We start from the raw sequence: 22,252 nt of genomic DNA, 5'->3' as shown, positions 1-22,252 counted from the left end.
CAAGATGTTCAAAAGAAAGTATTGACTTGCACACATAAAGCTTTAAATTTCCTACCAAGAAATCTGAAAAGCCTAAATAAGGATTTTGTCTTTTGGTGAGATGAAGGAATGAAAACAACCTTAGGAAACTGAACACTTTCATTATGGATTACTGAAAAGACTTCTAAGTAAAGAGCCTCGTTCATCTTCTTCAAATGAAGACTATATACAACTACAATGTGTTATTTTATCTGAAGGCCACAAGTAAAAATAATATTACTGAAAATATGTGTGATGTGATTTTGTATTTATTTTAAAGAAAACTAAACTTCCTCTATACCCATTTTCTGAGCATCACTATGAGTTATTTCCAAAAGAAAATGTTGCTTAGTGAGGGAAGCTGTTCAATTTCTGTTTTTTTCCTCCCCTTTCTCCCTTTTTACCATTGTTTCACTTCCCTTTCCAAACCTCATATTTGTGAGGAACCTGCTGTTATATTCTTGATGATATGGCCTGCTTGTAAAGAAATTTTATGACAATTTATTTATTTTATTTGAGGAAGAAAGCTCTATTGGGTTAGATCACAAATTATTGACAGAATAAGGCAATGGCAGATGATCTGAGGGCCACTAGCCTAGAGTTTTCTTTCACAGTCTAAAATCCCCACTGTTGGGGCCAGCCTGGTGGTGTAGTGGTTAAGTTCACTCACTGCTTCAGTGGCTCTGGGGTCCGTGGGTTCAGATCCTGGGCACAGACCTATGCACCGCTTATCAAGCTATGCTGTGGTGGTGTCCCACATATAAAATAGAGAAAGATGGGCAGATGTTAGTTCAGGGCCAATCTTCCTCAGCAAAAAAGAGGAGGATTGGCAACAGATGTTAGCTTAGGGCCAATCTTCCTCATTGAAAAAAATAATAACAATAAAAATAAATAAATAAAAATAAAATCCCACTCTTAGTAGTTTGTTCATGGAACCAGTCTCTAGAAGGGCTGCTGTTAAGATATCAACATGCTACTTCACTATCAGTTTTTCTATAACTACTCTAGAGGAGGAAGAACTACTCCTCTCCCCCTAGGTGCTTCTGGCTGGTTTAAGAATTAAATTGACATGAGACAGAATAACAGGAGAAAAATCAAACAAAGTTTAATAACATTTATACATGACAGAAACCCAGGAAAACTGAGTAACTCATCAAAATGGTCAAAGCCACCGCCTTAAATACCATCTTCGGCTAAAGATAAAGGAGGATGCTGGGGGTAGTGGTTTGGGACTTTAAAGGGGAAGAAGGCAACTTACCTGGAGCTGGAAAAGCAAATGTTTGATCAACAAGTGTTTGCTGGGCCATGTATAGACAATGAGATCCAAAAGAGATCTTTTGACAAAATGGCCCTTGCTAGATACCTTCCTGTCTACCACATCTAGAATTATTTACGGTGATAGCTCCTTCCTGGGACAGGCCCTTCTATCTTAAATTCTTTTAGGCAATTTGAGGGAAGGTCAAAGTTTCTTTCAGAGTCTTTTGTTCTTAAAAATAAGCCAGTCAAAAAGATACATTTTCGGGTAGCCAATTCTGATCCCCCACACTATTGCATGCTTCCTTTGAAGTACTTCATTTTGATCACTACAGTGTGTTCTCCACTAAGAAGTAAGAAATTAAGATTATGGGTCTCCACTTTAAAAATTTCAGCTTCACCATAGGGAATCCTAGTAGTTCAGAAGATACAAAATGGAGCCAAAGAGCAAGGAGGTTCTTCTGAGTTCCTGGTCCCAATTCCAGTGTGAGCGTTGGAGGGTTCTCGTTACACCAACAAACAATTCTCGAACACCATCAGGGTGTCTGAGAATTCAATTCAATTCTGACACTATCTACCTGGAGATAGCCTCACATTCCACAGGTTGGGGGTTCAATCCTACAAGACTGCAGCTCCCCTCAACCTCACTCCAGACTCCAACCACAAGTCCAGGTTTTACCTGTACTTTTGACCAACTGGCTATAAACCAGAGGTTCCCAAGACCCTTTCTTTGGGTTTGATTAATTTTCTAGAGCAGCTCACAGAACTCAGGAAACTCATTTACTCACTAGATTATTAGTTTATTATATAAAGGAAATAACTCAGGAACAGCCAGACAGAAGAGGTGCATAGGGATGGTATGGGGAAAGTGCGCAGAGCTTCCACGCTCTCTCAGAACCGACGCTTTCCCGAAATCTCCATGTATTCACCAACTTGTAATCTCTCAGAACCCAGTTCTTTTGGGTTTTGATGGAGGCTTCATTACATGGGTATGACAGATTAAATCAATGGCCATTGGCAATTGAACTCAATCTCCAGCCCCTCTCTCCTCTGTTCCAACCCTCTACATACAGGGTTGGTTCTCGTGGCAACCAGCCTCCCATCCTTAGGTTACCTAAGGGCTTTCCAAAAGTCACCTCATTAACATAACAAAAGACAACCTTATGGCTCTTATCACAGGAAATTCCAAGAGTTTTAGGAGTTCTGATTCAAGAACCACGGATAAAGACCAAATATATACGAGAAATACATTTTGGTCATCTGAATGACCAAACATATATTTCTTACAAATCACAATATCACAGATGTACTGGGTAAATAGAAAGCAGCTATATTCTAAGAAGTCTCAGTTGGTACAAGCAAGGTCAGAATTACAAAAGTTCCAGAGTTTCTAGTTAAATTGTTTATTAAGGAAAGAAACCATAGAAAAAGCAATTTTGTTATGGATGACCAAGTAAAGTGAAAACTTGGAGTTAAAACTAATGCCAAATGAAGTCAAACACATAAAATAAGTAAAATACTCTTGTCTATCTGTCCTGACATCACACAGTAAAGAATAAAGGAATTTTCACTAAATTTGGAGGGTGGGTGGAATACAATAAATTCACTTGTTGGACCCCTAAAGGTCACCTCAAAGAATTATACATTCGGAGAGCCCAACACTGAGGAATATTCAGATGCCAATGTGACTACCAGCTGAGGAGGTGTCCTAAATATATAGCCAGATGCTGTGGTTGAAGAATGAATTAAGATCACCAAAATAGTCCATATCAAAGCTGAATTTATTGGCTTGTGAGTCAAGAAAGGGCTCACCATGCCAGAACAACTTTGAAGGATCTCTGGGGGAACAGTGACACATGCTTTAAGCACAGATTCAGTTCTCAAGAAAGTCTGAAAAAAGGTTTATAATTTTTTTCTCTATCTTCTATGGCTATAGAAAAAGCAAACACAGCAAATCTATAATGGCAAGAGAAGAATCTTCAAAATATGGGTGTGGATTGTGTGGGCGTTCAGAATTGGCCACCCCAAAATATGTCTTTTTGGCATGAGGAATATTTTGGGTTGGTTACTTTTAAAAACTGCAGACAGGGGAGAAGCTCTGAAAAGTAGAAGCTATCTAAGAGACATTTACATTTGTAAGGAAAATCTCCATTTGTAAAGATATCTCCCTCTCTGTACCAGGAAGAAGGGGGGATGACCTTATCTCTAGATTTGCATAGTAACCTTACTCTTGTTTACTGTGCTTTTCTGGTAATCTCCCATAACTGACTCCCCCCACCCCCAACATCCTCCTTTGTCTTTAGCTGAAGATGGTATTTAACCTGGCAGCTCTGTCATTTTGGTGAGTTACCCAGTTTTCCCTGGGTCTCTCCCATGTATACATGTTATAAAGCTTTGTTTGATTTTCTCCTGTTAATCTGTCTCATGTCCATTTAATTCGTAGCCCAGCCAGAAAGGACCCAGAGAGGGTAGAGGATATGTCTTCCTCGCCTACAATTATAATTTAACTCCTTATCTTATTGGACTACTATTTGAAGTCTATTCCACAGTTAATTTTTAATGTAAGTAAGATATGGTAGAGCTGATGATAAATAAAAGTGATAGGTTCTCCAATTTTAATCGAATTAAAAATTCTCAGCAACTATCTATGATGTCTGAGACATTATGTAATTTTACTAGTGAAGAGACCAAGTCTTATAGAACTTATGAGATTCCCATCATCTCCCTAAAAATTTTCTCCCTGGGTCCCTGGAAATTGAGAGAATGCATGTTTGTGTGACAATAAATCTCATCCACTTTCCTCCACAGCATACTAATAAAGTAATTATTCTCTCATGCTTTCTGTTAGACCTTAGAAGTGTTTCTCTTTCCTTAGTGAGAGACACTTGAAGTGAGAAAAGACATATCATTAAAAAATTGTTTATCTTATTGTCAAAAGTGGTTTAAAGTGTTGTTTTTGCTTTCTTTACTCAGCTAGTAGCTCTAATTTTGAACATTTCACTATTGTTTTCACAGCTACCTTCTGACAGTTTCGCCAGGCTATGAACACTTTTCCTCACCTAAGGATTGCAGAACTGCAATTGCTCATAAATTCAGAAAGATTTTTTCAGCAGTTTTGGTAACACTTTCTTGCTAACTTTTACCTTATCTTAATATGACGCGCTTTTAGATATCATAAAATTGCTTTCCCTGCTTACCTAAATTGCTTACTCTAACATTTTGGCTCAGGCAAGGGCTGCTCATTGTTAAAGTATCACACATTATTTAGGAGAAACGTGGAAAAACAGAAGTCATCTCTCATTTCTATTTACTTTGAAATTTGAGTATACATATTTTGTTATTGTGTTTGCTAAGCATTATTCCAAGCTTCAAGTAACATACAGCCAATATCTACCCATTATTCTACATTGTCATATCTCTTTCCTACGATGGAAACCTCCTCTCAAGTTTCCAAAACAAGCACACTGTAAGAACCCTGCAGAAATCTCTCCAGTTAACATTTCCTTAGCAAAATGTCTCTTGGTTTTTCTAGACCCATGTTTTAAAAATGTACATATTGGATACGGTACGATAAAGTAGGTGCGGCCACAGCAGGAGTCCAGGAGGAGGCTTGGTAGGAAGAAGTTAATTATACTCACAAGTCCCAGAGCTGGTGTCACCACATGCCACACAGAGCCACAGGGGAAATCACTAGAGTGGTCACCAGGCAGAAGACAACAGCAAGGGGGAGAGCGCAGGCCATGGTCTTTACTGAGATTTCTGTGAGAAAGGCAAGACAGTGCAGAGTAGTTTAGGACTGGCTAGTTTGAATAATTCTGGCAGGCTTCGGGTTATACGAATGATCTCTAGTTGCCTGGTCACTGGCCCTGGGATGATTTAGATCAGGGGAAACATTGGCTTGGTGTGTCAGAACTAAATAAGGAGGTACTTGGGGATACAAACTCGGGATTGGTTCATTGGTATATGAAAAGCATGCTCAGGGGTAAGTTGTTATTGTCAATGGGAATTAGCTAGCCCCGGGAGAGGCAATCTCTCCCCAGCCAGAAATGTTTTATAAAATTCAAAACATTACAATATACAGAAAAAAACACAGATATATATATATTTTTTACAGTATAAGCCAAATCTCAGAGAAGACATATATCTCGAAAACAACATTTTCAGCCAATGTTTATATTGGGAAAAATTTTTTAATTTTCATCCCCAAACCTCAATACAATATTTTTAATAAAAAAATATGTGGGAAAATCATGAGTGACATTCCAAATAGGAGGATTAGATTGTCAGAATAAGGCAAACAGGTTTTGAAAAAATGCCAATGAAGGGCGTAAGCATCACATATGTCATGTACAAAGTACCTTTAATTATAAACTGTTGTTTAGTAGTCAGACCATCATATTTTAAGCTTCTTACATTCTAATATGATAATGTGTTACTTATACGCATTTCTTTATATTTTGGTTACATTTTAGAAAATTTGTTGAGGTATGGGTTTTTGTGAAATGCATTATTTTTTAACTACTTCATTACCCTAACCAGTCATTGGTTCGTAGATGGACAGGTGACCCAAGCAAGAGCAATGAGAACCTTAGATAGTACTTTTACTTGAATCATTGGAAAAGAGCTGGCTGTTCTTTCTTTTTGATTGTTAAGGTAATTGGCTGGAAGCCCAATCCCTTTGGAAGCCATCTTGCCACCGTTTAGAAGAACTTTCATAAAACACAAAAGAGAGAGAGTGGATTGAGTCCTAATGACATCATCTGAGTCCATGGATTCAGGCATGTCTGAAACCCAGATGTCGTTCTAGATTTGAGTGTAAAATTTTCCTTTGTTGTTTAACACACTCGCAATAAGTGTGCTGGCACTTTCAGAATATCTTTGGGGTTAAAACAAAATGTATTTCAATTCTCCCTTGCCCACTGGATACTTTTAACAGAATAAAGTATTTTTAAACATCAGGCACTAAAATATAATCATGGAAGGTGCCAATTTACTGGATTAACAAACACAAAAAAATGAAAAGAAAATACACAGTTATACCACTAATTGCCCTCCCTTTGAACCCCTATTTGTGATTCTAAGGGGGAAAATACTTCAAGATCATACAGCACAGGGATTATAGTGAGGCTCTGAAGCAAGACATCTGGAATTCAAATGCCAGCTCTACCAATTACTAGCAATGTAGCCTTAGAAAAGTTAGTCTGTGCCTCAATTTCTCATTTATAAAATAGAGGCAATATCTTATGGGGTTACTGTAAGAATTAAATGAGATAATATATGTAATGTACTTAAAACAGTGCCAGGTATATCATGAGTACTCAACAAATGCCAGTATCTGGGCATTATTTTCCTTATAATTATATATTATTATTGTTTATTCAATTATTATATATAATTATAGTATAATACAATGATAATGTACTGAGAGACGAAGAATGTCCCCTCTTAAATCTCTTGTAATTGGAATAACCTCCCTTGCATATTTATCGTCCTTCAAAAATCTTTTGTCCATCAGAGCAGGCAAGCTTTTGATGGGTCCATTTATCTCAAGGTTTTGATGTTTACCAGATACTACTATGTTCAGAGCTCTGCCTGCAAATCAGCAACATAATGGGTAACAATTCAAATGTGACTGCTCTTCATGGAATGCACATTCTAGAAGTGGCACAAAAAATCAAAATCAAGTCCTTATTTATAATTTGGAAACGTATTTTGCAGAAGAAACACAAAATTCTTTGAGAACATATTCTGGGATACATGCTCTAGGTCTGGAGAGTTAAGGAAGGCTTTCTTCAAAAAGTGATTTTCAGTTGAGGGCTTCACAAGAGTAAGAAGAGGAACCTACCAATATAGGAAGTAGCTCGTGTGAATGAGTAGATTTGGGAAGGAGAATGGTGGTATGTTGGAAGAGGGAGAAGGCTATTATCTCTGAAGCAAATACAACAAAGGAAAGCATGGCAAAAGGGGAGATTGGTAAGGCAGGAAAAAACAGTCATGCAGAAACCTTAAAGTAGATAAAAGGGATTTTGATTGTGTTATTGTTTTAATGTACAAAAATAATTTGGGGGGGGCGGCCCGGGGTACGCTGGTTCAGATCCCGGGCGCGCACCGACGCACTGCTTGGCAAGTCATGCTGTGGCGGCGTCCCATATAAAGTGGAGGAAGATGGGCACAGCTGTTAGCCCTGGGCCGTCTTCCTCAGCAAAAAAAAAAGAGGAGGATTGGCGGATGTTAGCACAGGGCTGATCTTCTCACAAAAAAAAATAATAATAATAATTTGGAATTTATTGAAGGATTATTTTTTTAAAATTAGAAATAATCATTCTGGCAGATTATACCTAAAAGAGAAAAAAGAGAAGAAAAAATGGAAGTGGAGAAAAGAGATTCAAATCTATTCCAATAGTTTTGGTAAAATAGAAGTAAAGATAAATGAATGGATATGAGGCACACTTAGTAGGAAAAATAGAGAGAAGTGAATGGATTAACGATATATTTATGAGTTAGAAGCTACTAGCTTTGATAATTGATGTGTTGTGGGAACTGGCAGAAGAGAAAAAAGGGAATGTTTCAAGGATGCTTACAGGTATCTGGATTTTTACAACTACGTGACTAGTGTTGCTGTTCACTGAGATAGGAACACTGTATTAAAAGGAAGAAGAGCTTCCCATTCTGGGACAGAAGGTAGTAGATAAAGGCAAGGGAAGGCTCATTCTGCAATGACCAAAAAACACACACACACACACAACATCCTTTTCAAGACATCACAGGAAAATGTGAAAATAAATTACTTCAACTTTCATTTCAAGAAGTTAGGAAAGAATAGCAAAGACAAACTACAAGAAAGAAAATCATATAAGAACAGAAATCAATTAAATACAGTGTAGATGTACAATAGAAAAAGTCAATAGATCCAAAAATAAGCTCTTTGAAATGAATAAGGAAATTGATGATCCTTAACAAAACTAATCAAAGTAAAAAGAGAGAAAATACAATTACTAATTTCAGGGATGAAAATATAACATCATTATAGACCTTTAATCATGAAAAAGATAAAATATTTTGAACTAATTTACAGCAATAAACTTGATACTTTTGATGAAAAGGAGAAGTGCAAAATGTTATATCTGACACAAGAATAAAAAAAAGTTCTGAATAGTCCTAGGTCTGTTAAAGGAAATGAATATGTAAATACAACCTTTCCCAAAAAGGAAACTCTAGGACCAGTGGGCTTCACTGGTGAATTCTTTCAAAACTTTCAGGAAAAATTAGGCACTTTTCACACAAACTTCTTCAGAAAATAAATAACAATTTCCAAATCATTTTATAAGATTAGCATAATACTGATTCCAAACCATACTAGCACATTATAAGAGAGGAAAATTACAGACCAATATCTCCCAGAAACACAGATGCAAAAAACCCTAAACAAAACATTTCTTTTAAAGAATCCAATTTAAAAAAAAGAAACAAAAGATAACAAAATATGACCAAGTGTAGTTTGTTCCATGAATGCTAAGTTAGTCTGAAAAAGGAAAATTAACCACTATGGAATTTCAACACTAGGAAGTAGAAAGAAGACTAAGAATTAACAGCCAAAGAAGTAGAACAATATACAAGAGAGCATGACGTCATATAACTCAAGGACAGAAAGTATTTGAAGAAAAAGAGCATGACCTTTATTATTCTTTCCTTCCTCATTGCCACAAATCAAGTTTAGGCCTGTAAAAGTCATCTATTGCTGTGTAACAAACCACCACAAAAAACCTCTGTGTTCTACAACAATAGCATTCATAAGTGAGTTGGTTGGGGTTCAGCTAACTTAGACTTGGCTTACCTGGGCAGCTGTAAACTGAGGGTCAGGTCTGAGTCTGCTTCACATCTCTCTCATCCTCCTCGAGAAGGTCTTCCTCACATTCCTAGCAGAGGTGCAAGAGGACAAATAAATATGTGATTTCTCTTAAAGTCCTAGTCTTGAAACTGGCACATTATCACTTCTGCCCACTTTCCATTAGCCAATGAAAATCACATGACCAGGCCCAAAGTCGAGAGGTGAGGTACACTTCCACTGAAAGGAAGTGCAAGGTCAAAATTGCAAAGGGCGGTTCCGAAGACGGAGGGTGGTGATGGTTGCACAACGATGTGAATATACCTAATGCCATTGAACTGTACACCTCAAAACGGTCAAAATGTTCAACTTTATGTTATGCACACAAAAATATAGTCAACTTTGACAACAGCAGGAAATTTCCTACATTGCAACTATTTAAACTTATGACAAAACACTTCTTAGAGGTCAACTTCAGTGTGTGAGTAGGTACACAATTTTTCAAAACTCCCCTGGAAGAAGGCACATCTAAGCACAAAAGAGAAGGATGAGTGGACTAGACCATGGAGAACCTTGAGCCCAAGTCCTGAGAGGTCTGGGCTGGATCCAAATCCTCTTGCCTTGAGGACCTAGCGGGGAAACTGGAAAGCAAGCCACGTGTTCCAAAGTCTTCCAAGTCCTCGTGCACCTTCTGTGTCATCACATTCCTCTTACATCATCACAGCACCTCTTTGCACTACTCTGAGACTGCTAGGCCATCACAGTGCCTCTCTGCAGCATCAGGGCACGTCTCTGTGTCAACATGGCGTCCCTAGCATCATCATTGTGCCTCTCTGAGTCATCTTATACCATCTTATGCGCGCCTTACATTATCACGATGCCTCTTGCTTAAACCCTCTGGCTTAAACATTCAACTCTCAACAGCAGTGCTATATCTTTCTGGATCCTCTGAGAATCCAATAAAAGGCTTCGTGCTTGCATCCTCAAAAAGCACACGGCATTTTTCATCAAATTCTGAGTGATTGTACAGACCAGTGGTAAGAACAGGCACGCTGAGGCAGCTGAAATGGGTCCTGACGACTGTCCAGGAGGTAGAAGGGGCAGAAGAAAGTTTGAGCGCTGACCTGTGCCTCACATGCCCCACCCAACCATGGTACAACTGTCCAAGCCCAGAGGCCAGCCTTCTGGTAGGGCTGCATGATGACCTTTGTGGGCCCCAGGCATTTTTCACTTTGTGGGCTCTGTCCTCCATATAAAAATTAGATTTTACAAATGTATCGGTATAAAGATTAATATATTAATATTATCGATTAAAACAGTGTCTTCAACCTAAAAAAAAAAATAGCAGAAGACATGGAGATTGGAGGGGGCAAGAAATTGGGCCAAGAACTCAATCTACTAAAAGGCCCCATTATCTGGGCTCCCACGTTAGCGTCTTCTAACGCAAGGCCACCGACTGAGCCTTTTCATTACCCTGCCGATATCTAAAAATCACTAAAATGCCTCCAATATTCCCAGATGGACTTTGAGGGGTTCATTATGCAGCAGTCACATATAGTGTGCTACTTTGGTCCACCACTAGGAACAGGGTTAATTGGATCAGTGATGGATCCCATCCCAAAGAGAGCACACAGAGGCAGCACAGGGATCACAGAGGCTGAGCGATGGAAGAGCTCTGTCTAATTATGCACCCTATACTGAGTAATGACTAATGAATCCAATCAAATCCATTATCTTCTCACAGATTGAATTTGAGATGGCAGGAGGGGCTGGGTCATGATCACTGTGGACTATTAGAATTGTTATTATGTCTTCAGACCTACTCTCGGCAAGAAGTAAGTACTGTTGCAATCTGGGCAGCAATGAATAATACTGAAGTTCTCCAGGTGGGCTGGCTCTCTTGTTACTGAGAACCTTTCCTGCCCTTAGACACTCTCTTAACCTGCCTCCCTATCTCTGGTAACACACTTCTCCAATCTACCTTTTAATTTTTTAACAGATTATTTTAAATCAAATATTTCATCAGCCACAGAACAAAACATATGCTCTTAGTAAGTAACTTCTGAATTTCTTTTATTTATTTATTTTTTTTGGGAGGAAGATCAGCCCTGAGCTAACATTCATTGCCAATCCTCCTCTTTTTGCTGAGGAAGACTGGCGCTGGGCTAACATCCGTGCCCATCCTCCTCCACTTTATATGGGATGTCGCCACAGCATGGCTTAACAAGTGGTGCGTCAGTCCGCGCCCGAGATCTGAACCTGTGAACCCGGGGCAGCTGAACACAAACATAACCACTACACCACCAGGCTGGCCCCTACTTCTGAATTTTTAAACACAAGGATCCTCAGATTATAATGAACCTTAAAAAGTTGCCTGAAATTTATGCAGAATATAATGTGACTTTATTCGTGAAATGTCTAGTTTCTAAACTTGAATATCAAGACAAAATCCTTTCAAGCTCAAGAATCTATTATAGATGTTGGTATCAAACGGATACTCAAGCAGAGACAATCATAAAGCTAATCAAATCTTCCCATTCTAATTGTATGTGTATACAAACTACACGGAAGAATACCCCAAACCTAACAGTGATTACACTCAGAGGTGAAAGAGATTTAGGAAAGCATTCGATATTTCCCACATTAGTCAACTGCACTTAAAAAAAATCGTTAATTACTTTTTATGATAAAAGTAATTAAAGTCTCCCTTTACCGATCCACATGTGTTCAGTACTCCGCCTGATGCATAAGAAGTAATTGGGAAAATATTGTCCCAAAGCCTGTCCTTACTGTGAACTTAACTTAGAAGTCAGAAAGCAGAGGAAAAGAAGACAACAAAGGATAACAGTATAAGTGAATCTTGGGAAATATAAATATATTAAGAAAGATCATTTATCATTACTGTTTTTGAAGGTGCTTTCTCTGATGAAGTTAAAAGTTAACTTCCCCATCGAGTAGGATCACATACTCAAGTAATACATCATTTTAAAAGGTCATAAGTTACTTCCGCTTCAATCTGAGCCCACAATGTATTCATCTTTAATGTATATCAAAAAATAATCTTTAAGAATTTGAATTTAGAGTGTATGGTAGAAGATAAATGTGTATTAGAACAATAAAAGTAGACTAAGATGGTACCGACTGAAGCATTAAAAAAAAGTAAAATTTTTCTGTATAAAGTTACCATACTTATCAAAAAATCAATCCTTTTCCTGTATAGTTAAATGATGTTCCTTTCAAAAGTATCTGCGATATACTAAGCTGGCATGAAAACTATTATGTAGCAACGTATATGTGCAGAAACTAGTTAAAAATGTACTAGCCCTTATAAGGTTGACATTCTCTTAAACTTTCATAGGACTTTATGAATAATTCATTGGTTTTATAATCACATATTTTTTATTATCCATATAACCTGATTATTTAATTGTTTTATTTATTTTACCTATCACTCTGACAATGATAATAAAATAGGCCTAGTTAGAGAAATATCCTTATGAAAATTTGAAATGGATCAATGAATTCTCACTTTTAGTGGTGTCGTTTAAACTTCCATGACATGGTCCAATCTTTCCCATGAAAAAGACAGAGGCCCTTTCTGCAACACTGCGAATCAAAGCAGTTATCAGCTGCATTGTCTTTATTCTGTTTGTAAGTGGTGCTCAACGGAATGTTTTGCTAACTCAAGTATCCTTTACATCATTTCCTAATTTTTTCCAAAAGTAATCCGAACTTCTTTTATTTAGTCTAAACTTCTTATTGAGACATTCCAGGCTTTTCACAATTAGGCAAAAGACTTTCCTTCTAGGAACAATCATATCACTCCCAACTATGAATCTTTTATTCCAGCCCTAGCAGATTTCTTGCCACTATACAAAATGAGAAAATGCCATATTTCTACTTTTTTCCTTCTTAATGAAATTGCCTATCTCTTCAGTGGTTGTCAGAAATTACCTCTTAGCTTTCGTGTTTGATATTCAAATATCCTATTCTGTGGGAAGCCTTCCCATGATGCTATCTAGCACAATTGCCTGCTTAGGGTTTCCACTGTGAGGACCATTAACTATCATGTACAGTTGTGTAGTTTGTGCACTGAAAAAAAGTACCCAGGGGAAAGAATGACAACATAAATCCAACCAGTATTCCACTTGCCAAGTCCGTGTCCTAGCATAGGGCTGAATTCTCCAGGAAAAAAAAAAAAAGAGGGAAAGGGGAGAAGGGGAGGGTGCCTTTTTTATACTCAAAGATGCCATCAGTTTTCTGAACCATCTAGTGATAGGACTACCTTTGCCTAGAGGGAGAGCTTGTTCTAATTTACATATCTTAGAAGAAGTGGGGTTTCTTCTTCTAATTCACACAACGGTGCTACAGAGGTTAGCTGCAAACCTTGCTGGCTATAACACCTCTTAGTTAGGTGTATATGACATTTTTCTCAGATAAATTGTGACCTGAGAACAACCTAGGTACTTATTGATTTTTGAACAAGTAGTCACCGGGTAACTACCCAGGAGTCTGGCACATAGAAGACACTCAATAAGTGTTGTATATTCAAGGGATTATGCCTTTGGAGGACAAAACTGGGGAGAAAATTGTGTCAAATTTAAGAACAAGGAATGAAACCCTGCCACCAGCACTCTCAGTATATTTAATTTATTTGGTTGTGATTTGAAATTACTATTTTTTTCAAAGCATCATATCCATTCATAGTAACGGTTAAGATGCCTTCGAATTCAGAAAATAGCTACTCAAAAATAAAATTGATTTGTTTTAATTCTGTCTACATAACTCATTGGGATAAAATTTCCTTATTAGTTTCTTCACAGGGAGGACAAATGCCTCATTAATTTTAAACATACCAACCTGAGAACACTGTACACATCAAATAGAATAACGACTGACATTGGAAAGAACACAACATACTGCATACCAAAAGCAAATCGCCCGTTATTCACTCAGAACAAATACACACCTTTATTTGTACTTTATAAGCTTCGTGAGGAGAAATCCAATTAGATATTTAAACCATAGGGGGGCTGGAGGATATTATGTGATTGAGAGACGACCATTCTATCATTAGCAATAATATCCTGCATAATGTGTACTGTATACGTAAAGCTCTCCCATGTGAAAAGACTCTTTTACATTTAGAAATCATTTAACAAGACGTATCTTTTTATCCAACTCCTAGCTTGAGTCAACACCATCGACTATACTAGATATAAAACATGTTATTTAGTTCAGTTTCAAATGCTGCTCTTTTACCTAATTGTTCAAAAAATACTCACTAATATATTACATCAATAAAATTAACACTTGCATTTGTTTTTTAAATAAATTTAAAAGTTTGATAACTTTTTGAGAGAACAGAGGGGCCATGGGAAAGGCTTCTGGAATGCTGACAAAGTTCTATTTCTTAGCCTGTGTGGACCATTACAAACTTTTCTTAACGGCATATTTTCTACACAAATGGCAAAATCATGCTTTTACAAAGCTGTTCCTTTTCTGAAAATCTTTCTATGGTTTAGCCATCTAATTCAGAATAAAATCTGAAGTTCTTACACAGTCTACAAGGCCCTCAAGATCTGGCCCTTTCTGCCTTCTTCTTGTTCACCAGCCACACAAGATACGTGGAGCAGGCTGCCACTGCAGGGCCATCCTGCCCTCTGTGGCTTCGGCCTGGAAAGCTCTGCTCTCAGTTGTCATCATGACTCACTCCCTCACGTTATTCAAGTGTCTATAAATGTCTGCCTTTCAGAGATGGCTACCCATCACTCCTATCTTTTTACTCTTTTATTTTTTTTTATGCTACTTATCACAATCTGACAAATGTTATATTAATTTGTTTATCATATGATTCCCTCCACTAGAATATAAGCCCCAAGAGCAGAGACTTTATTTGTTCACTGCTGTATGACCATCATTTATAACAATGCCTAACAATGCCTACCATACAGTAGGAGCTCAAGAAATTTTTATTAAGTAAATGAAATAATATCACTGGATTGATAGTCACGTCAACTTCTACTTGAAGTTGTCCAGAGGAATTTAGCATCATTAAAGACAGACTGTTATAGTTAAAGAGACAGAGAACTTAATTGACAAAAATCAGAATGTTTTGGCCCATGAAATCATCTGTGAACCTAATATAATCTTCTAGCCGTAGTAATACATATACTATAATTTAAAGATTATTTTCCTCTTTAGTATATTACTTTTGAAATGTAAATTTATATAGAAGGATTTATGTACTTCCAATTGGATGTTTTGTAACACTTTTAAACCGCTGTCCTTGTTCTTAATTTTTTATGCGTGTCAGATAATGAAATAATTATGTAACAACTGCTGGGAGAATCCTTTCTCCAGAGAAAACAAGTCATCTATATAAGAATGCTTACTGTTCAGAATTGGAACAGTACAACATTTTTTGAAGATCTGTCCTTGTCATTTGCTGTGTGCCACTGAATAGAAGAACAAGTATAAAATGCAATTTGCACACCAGAGATTGATTCTACATTACCTGCAACTTTATAACTATTTCCCTACCACTGGCTTCTGTGATTATGTCTGTGTTACAGGTATTTTAACCATGGTGGCAATTATCTATTCATTTCAATACTAAGGATGCTTGAGCACCAAGGGCAATGGTTAGGACATTAGTAAATAGAATTCATGGGGAAATTCCGTGTATAAGCAAATCCATATTGAATATATTTAAATCTGTGGGTTACAGCTTTGTTTATCAGGGGAAAAATTAAAGGAACTAATGATGCTAATGTACATCTCACTTCTCTACTTTTCCAAATAAAACTTATAGAAGTCACTATGTTTATTACACCGGGTTCAATCCAGGTATAAAATAAGTCCTTCCTCCAAAATTATTGTAGATTTTTGTATTTGAAGAAGGGAATGTCTTTTTTGTCTTAGAGCCATTTATTTATTAAGCAAAATTATTCGGCGTCTCATATGTGCTGATACTGTATTGGGTGCAAGATCATAAAGATTATTAAGACACAATTGCTGCCTTTTAAGGGACACAAATCTGAGGAAACATCGGTCCCTGACTCAAAAGAGTTCACGGTCCCGTGAGAAGATATATAAATATAAAATAAATTTATTTAAAATAAATGTAAAATAAATATCACAAATGTAAGTGGAGCGATAGCAGCATGCACAATATATTACAGGACCTCCGAGAGCCTAGGAGCTTCAGGAGGGCTTTCCAAGGATGCTTGAGATGTCTCACAAAATGAGTAGGAGTTATACAAATGAATGAGTAGTAGGAAAGGTGGTGCAGGAGGCCATTTCACAGAGTGCTGCAGTGAGTCACGGGATGAGGAATAACGAGGGTGGAGAGGAGACGGGGCTCATATCAGGAAGGTCCCTATGAACCAACAAGGGCTCAGACATTCAGCAGGTGATTGGCATGATCAATGTGTGGGTGTGTGGAGTGTGGACGTGAAGGGGCACAAGACTGACGGTAGAGGAACCAGTTGGGAGACATGAATAATTGTCCAAGAGAGAGATGATGAGGTCCTGACCAGGTTGGAGCGGTAAAGATAAAGGAGAGGACATATACATGAAAATATTTCAAAAGGTCAATCAGGAGGACTTTTTCGTTTAGCACTGGAATGAGAAGACAGGTGAGAAGACAGGAAAGGAATAGATAACTCACATGTTGTTGATATATTGGAGGTACAAGAGAAATTGAACAGAAATGAAGCTATAGAATTGTCAACAGCTGAAGTGGATTGCATTGTTCAAAATATTTGCTGCTTCCTCCCTCTGGGTGAATTATCCATTACCAGCTGTTGACACCAATTTTGTCCTGTAACTTGCTTCAGCCAATGAAATGAGAAGAGAAGATACACAGTTCATTTCCAAGAATAAATTTTAAGACCAATTGCAAGGTTCTATAATGTTCTATTTCGCCCTCGAACATTAGGTCAGTAATGTTTCATATCAAAGCTATTCCTTCATTTTTGGTCCAGGATGAAGACACCATGTGGAGCACAGCCTTGGAGCAGAGCTGCCAGAGACCCGGAATATACATGTAGCATGAGAGAGACATAAACCATTGTTGCCATGAGCTATTGCCATTTCTGGGATGTTTATTTCTGCAACATATATGAGCCTCATTAATTCAATAGCTATCCTAATATTACTCTAAGAATAAGTAATTGTCTAAACAACTTATTGAGGAGTAAATGGAGTGAGCTTGACAGGATCTTAGAATACATGAGTGCTGATGTCAGGAGCAGAATTGTAAATTACCATGAGGCAGGTACAGAGGATAGTGGCTAAGGTTTAACTCGAGTACCTTCAAGGAAAAATATTTGCCTTGAAGTCAAAGAGTGAGCCTAGGATCCAAAAAGAAAGGGTCTTTGCTTTCTGTGATAGCACTGGAGTATAAAAGGCAGCAGCAAAGTGGGCTAGGTGAAGGCGAGGACGTATAGTAGGTCTTCTGGGAAATGCTGGGACATGTGCTGCAACTTGAATGCAAGCAGAACACAATGCCCAGGATGGATATTAATTAATGGTAAAATTATCCTTAGCCAATTTCACTTCATGAGACTACACCTGTAATCAACTGAATGCATACAGGTTACATCCTGACCTGACCCTGCAATACAACGCAAGGTAGTTTGAGCATTTTTTAAACTGCTAGATGGCATATGCTGTATTCTAGTAAATGGAATGGAAGCTTGCCATAGAGAATGAATGGATGTAAAATCCAGGAATGCAGTCTTTGCAGGAGAGTTCCTACTTCTTTCTGCTATATTCTTCTCTGTGGTAGCAGTAAACAGTTATTCAAGATAGGATACAGATATATTTGGATATTTGAGAATTCAGAAAATGTGTGTTACATATACCTTTGCTTAGAAGGCTACCTAAAGATGGTGCTGTAAAAAGAAATAGGAACTGGACGAAAAATGAGGAAGATATGGAGAGAGAACTAGGCCAAGAGAAGAACATGGAGTAACATGGTACCAGGTAAAATACTGCACTGTATTCTTCTCCAGTTAGCGGGCTCTGGCTCTATGGCAGCACAAAATATTAATTTGTTGAGGAAAATCACTTATGATTTGCTGCAACATCTGCATTATTTTCTTTGTCACCAGTCATATGTGTTAATTGGCATGACAAAAAACATGAACAGACAGCATAAAGTATCTTTGTACGTGTGTGTTGTTTGCATAATAACTACACTTGCTTTTTTTCCCTCAACAATGTTCTTGAGATTCATCCACATAGACATAGATCTAATTCATTCCTTTCAACCACTGAATAGTTTCCAATTATATGAGTTGTTCACAGAGTCTCTCTAAGACGTGAGTTTTTAAGATGTGAGTTTTACATTTACTGTAATTATAAACATACTTCAAATTATTTCTAATAATTTCTGTTTTCTAACTTCTTGTTACTTCTTTTTTCTCCTTTCTTGAATTTTCGTATTTACTGTCTAACAGTCTAAAAATATGTAATTTCTATTCTTTCATGTTAGCTCTTAACTTGATAACATACTTGTCTTCACATAGTTTGTAAACAATACCTAAAATTAATCACCATCTCTGCCCCCAAGCCAAACTAGACAAAGACCTTAACACAATTGAACTTTTCCCTGAACTCCTCTGCACATCCATTCCATTTTATTGTTAACCAGCATTTCTATTCTGATATCAATTTGTTCATGTATTACTGCCTTCGCTCTCACGGTAAATATTCAGGCTTAACATTTATTTTATTACTTTATTTGTACCCTCTTTCTCCATCCATGTTACCCCCTTTTTTCCTTGGTTCATTTGCTTCACACTGTAGTAAATCTTCTAGCAGTTTTTCAGTGAAGGTCAGTGGGAAACACTTTTAGTCTTTTCGTATCTTTATTTTACTGTCACTTCTGAATGATGATTTAATTGGGAAGTGAATTCTAGGTTGATAGTCGTTTTCCTTCAGCTCTTTGTTTTCATGCATGTATTTCTGTGGATGAGAATACTTCTGTCCACTTAATCTTCTTTCCTTTCTAAGCAATCTTAATAGTCTCATTTCTTTTAAGATTTTCTCATTATCATTGATGTTATACAGTTAATTATTTTTTCTCTCAGTGTGCACCTTTTCTAGTTATCCTGCTCAGCTCTCAGTGACCATTTTCATTCCGAAAAGTTATATGTTTCTTTGTGAAAATAATAAATTATTTCTTTAACTATTTCTTCTTCTTTACTCTAAAAATTACCTTTTGAAAAAACGCATATTAAACAGATATTGGAGTTCATCGGTCTATCTTCTGTTTCTTAACTTCTCTCTCATATTTTGCATTTCTCTATCTCTATGTTATTTCTGTGTGGTTTGCTTTGTATCTTTAAACGCACAGTTTCTCTTCCACTGAGGAGAGTTTGCCGTTCATCTCCTCTATTGATCTCTCCCCACCGAAGAGTGTATTTTTCATTTCCAAGATTTACATAATTCATTCTTTCACACAACTGCCTGTCCTCGTTTTGTAACTTCTTGTTATTGTTCCTGGGACATTTTATCTCTTTAAGAGCTATATACATATCATATAGTTTCATTATTTCTATTTTTGCAAGCTTTAATTATCATGTTTAGTTTCTTTGCAGACCTTCACATAATGGTTAGTTTTTTGGTATGCTTTTCATTTTTGTCAAAATGCTCATTGTGAGTGGGGCTTTACCAAGAAAGTTTTTCCCGCCTGGTGGTTCACATTTGCCCAGATCCATCTTTTCAGGTGGAACCAGTAATGATATATTTGGTGGTAGTTCTGGGCAAGCTCCGAGTTCCACCGAGAGATGGCTACCTCTCTCTTCCCCACATCCCAGAATGTAATGCAAACTTTCAGCTCTATCCTTATTTCTAACCAAGCTTTGAGGTTCTTTCAATTCTTGAGTCAAATTTTTACTTCTTATGGGCCATAAGGCCACTTTGTATTTGAAACTATGGATTTTCTCTCTTTCTGTCCTTGGAGATGTTTCTCTTGTTTTTGAGCATAACTATGTGTTTTTAACTGATGTATACTTGTGTATGGATGAGTGTGGGTGTGGACACCCGTTCCCGTTCACTCTGCTATACTAAGCAAAATTTATATTTATTGATTTTTAACATTTAGATTTAATTTATCAACCCCAGCCCAGCTCCTGGCACTCCCTACTAAACTCATTATTCTTTATTTTTTTCCCCATAGCACTTATCACCATCTGACATGTAAGCCCTTTGAAATATTTGATTTACTTTTTACTATGTGCACATTTTATTTTGATAAAAATAAAGCAATGTTGTTAGATATAAGCAAGATGAAGAGAGAGAAATAGCAGCAGAGGAAAAAATGAAATGGAAAAATAAGGGGAAGAAAGAAATCAATTTGGAGCATTTTGCTTTGTTTTGTGTTCTTTTATATATAGAGAAATATATATATGTGTGTATATATATATATACACACATATATATATTCCATTCAAGAACCCCCAAATTTTTATGTGTAATATGCAGGGTTAGGTAGCCTAATTATGACGAGGAAAACATTATTCCGCCAATCACAGAAGTAAGTGTTGTTTGCTCTTACAAGAAGGAAAGAAAATTCGTGGAAGTGGGAATAATTAAACATTTTCAAAGCACTCTGAACACCATTTATTTTGTACCTCAGTAGGCCAACAACAAAACAATTATATTGATTTTTTACAGAAACCAAGGGATAATTTCTTGCCCTAGAATAAATAGATTCATTCCTAACAGAAATCGAGGATCAACTTTTGTGTACAACATCTTCTTGAGGGGGGGAACTGTGCTTTATTTTCCTCAAGTCTCATGATTTTAGAGCAATGGCCATGAAGCGGCTGACCAAAGACGCAGAGGGAGTTTGCTGAGAGAGGGTTGGAGAGGTGGAGAGATGATAACATGTTTGTGAAGGCTGCTCCTCTGATTCCTATAAATCACCTTAGAGAAAGGAGTGTTGTGGTAACAACAGACAGCTAGAAGATCAATACTAAAGTCTATTGATTCATTACAATCAATCGGTTCGAAAGGTCTGTTCTGGAACATTCTGACTGTATTCTTTCTGATTTATCTAAATACTGAGGTGGTAGGCAATCACTGTAATCACCTTTATAGTTTATTTCTTTATTGAAAGTTTTAGTGAAATCCTGACTATTTAATGACACTAGAGGGAAGAAAAATAGGCTTTAAAATATACCTCAAAATTGCCAATGAAAATGCTTAGACGGCAAACAGTGCAGTTTCCAAGGTGAAAGTTTTATTGGATAAATGCAGAGACAGCTGTTCTCAGAAAATCACATTTTCCTCAGTCTCAAGTGAGACATGTTCTTACACATCACATCATTAATAGTCACATTGTGTTGCTTGATTTAGTGCAACATAATGCAGTGTGACTAATGCAACTCGATGGTACAGATTCATGTAAGAGAAAAATCCATCACCTAGGAAATGTGAAACAAAGACGCACTTTTCTGAAAACAAAGGTTAAATAAATCAAAGTTTTCTGAAGAAAGAAAAGGCCTGCAAAAGAGAGTTTTATTCCAAAACACAATTCAATCCACCATTGCAATGATCCTTGGGTACATTTGGGAGGGGAATAGAATCACACATGAAAAGCCCTTAAGCTCTTTGAACTCAGCAGTACTTAGTGCTTCCACAATATTTTCCTCTGTAGTACCAATCTTCTGGAGCAATAGCCTCCTCATCAGTCTTCCCATGCATTGCCCAGGTGACTGCTACACAAGCCCATTTGACAACCTGGTTTCCTTTCTTCTTCAGCATCTCTAAAAATGTACTTGAGACACTGAAGAGATAATAGGAAATTACTTTTTAAAGTCCACATTTCACACACTATTAAGGAGGTAGAAATAATTGAGGAAGAAAGAGATACCATAGGCCTGTGGTTGGTTTTTGGTTGTGTTTACCCATTTGTATTCTTTCCTTGTCAGGCATATATATGGATCCTTATCTATATAATAATAAATACATTGAACAGATAATAGAAACAGAGGTTGAAACTCACAGACAATATTTGGAAACAGGAAGAATTTTTATTTTACATCTCAAAAAGTTTTATTAAGAAGTTTAAGGGGAAAAAAGTCGTACAGGGGTGTTTGGACTATATTATCAACACTAAAGTCATTATATTCAAATAAA

The 22,252-nt window shown here is 37.0% G+C and overlaps 1 long non-coding RNA gene across 1 annotated transcript in view; it reads right to left on the bottom strand.

Moving 5' to 3' along the window:
- Positions 1 to 22,252, bottom strand: part of LOC131421835 (uncharacterized) — a 261,141-nt gene that overhangs the window by 68,330 nt on the left and 170,559 nt on the right. Inside the window, exons 2-3 of the long non-coding RNA XR_009223957.1 lie at positions 9,107 to 9,188; positions 4,911 to 5,031 (exon numbers count right to left, since the gene is read on the bottom strand). This is a non-coding gene — a long non-coding RNA (uncharacterized LOC131421835). The remainder of the gene's footprint in view (positions 1 to 4,910; positions 5,032 to 9,106; positions 9,189 to 22,252) is intronic.

Source organism: Diceros bicornis, chromosome 25 (assembly GCF_020826845.1).
Source record: "Diceros bicornis minor isolate mBicDic1 chromosome 25, mDicBic1.mat.cur, whole genome shotgun sequence".
NCBI lineage: Eukaryota > Metazoa > Chordata > Mammalia > Perissodactyla > Rhinocerotidae > Diceros > Diceros bicornis.
Note: the sequence above shows the minus strand (reverse complement) of the source record. Positions and strands in the feature narration are given on the sequence as shown.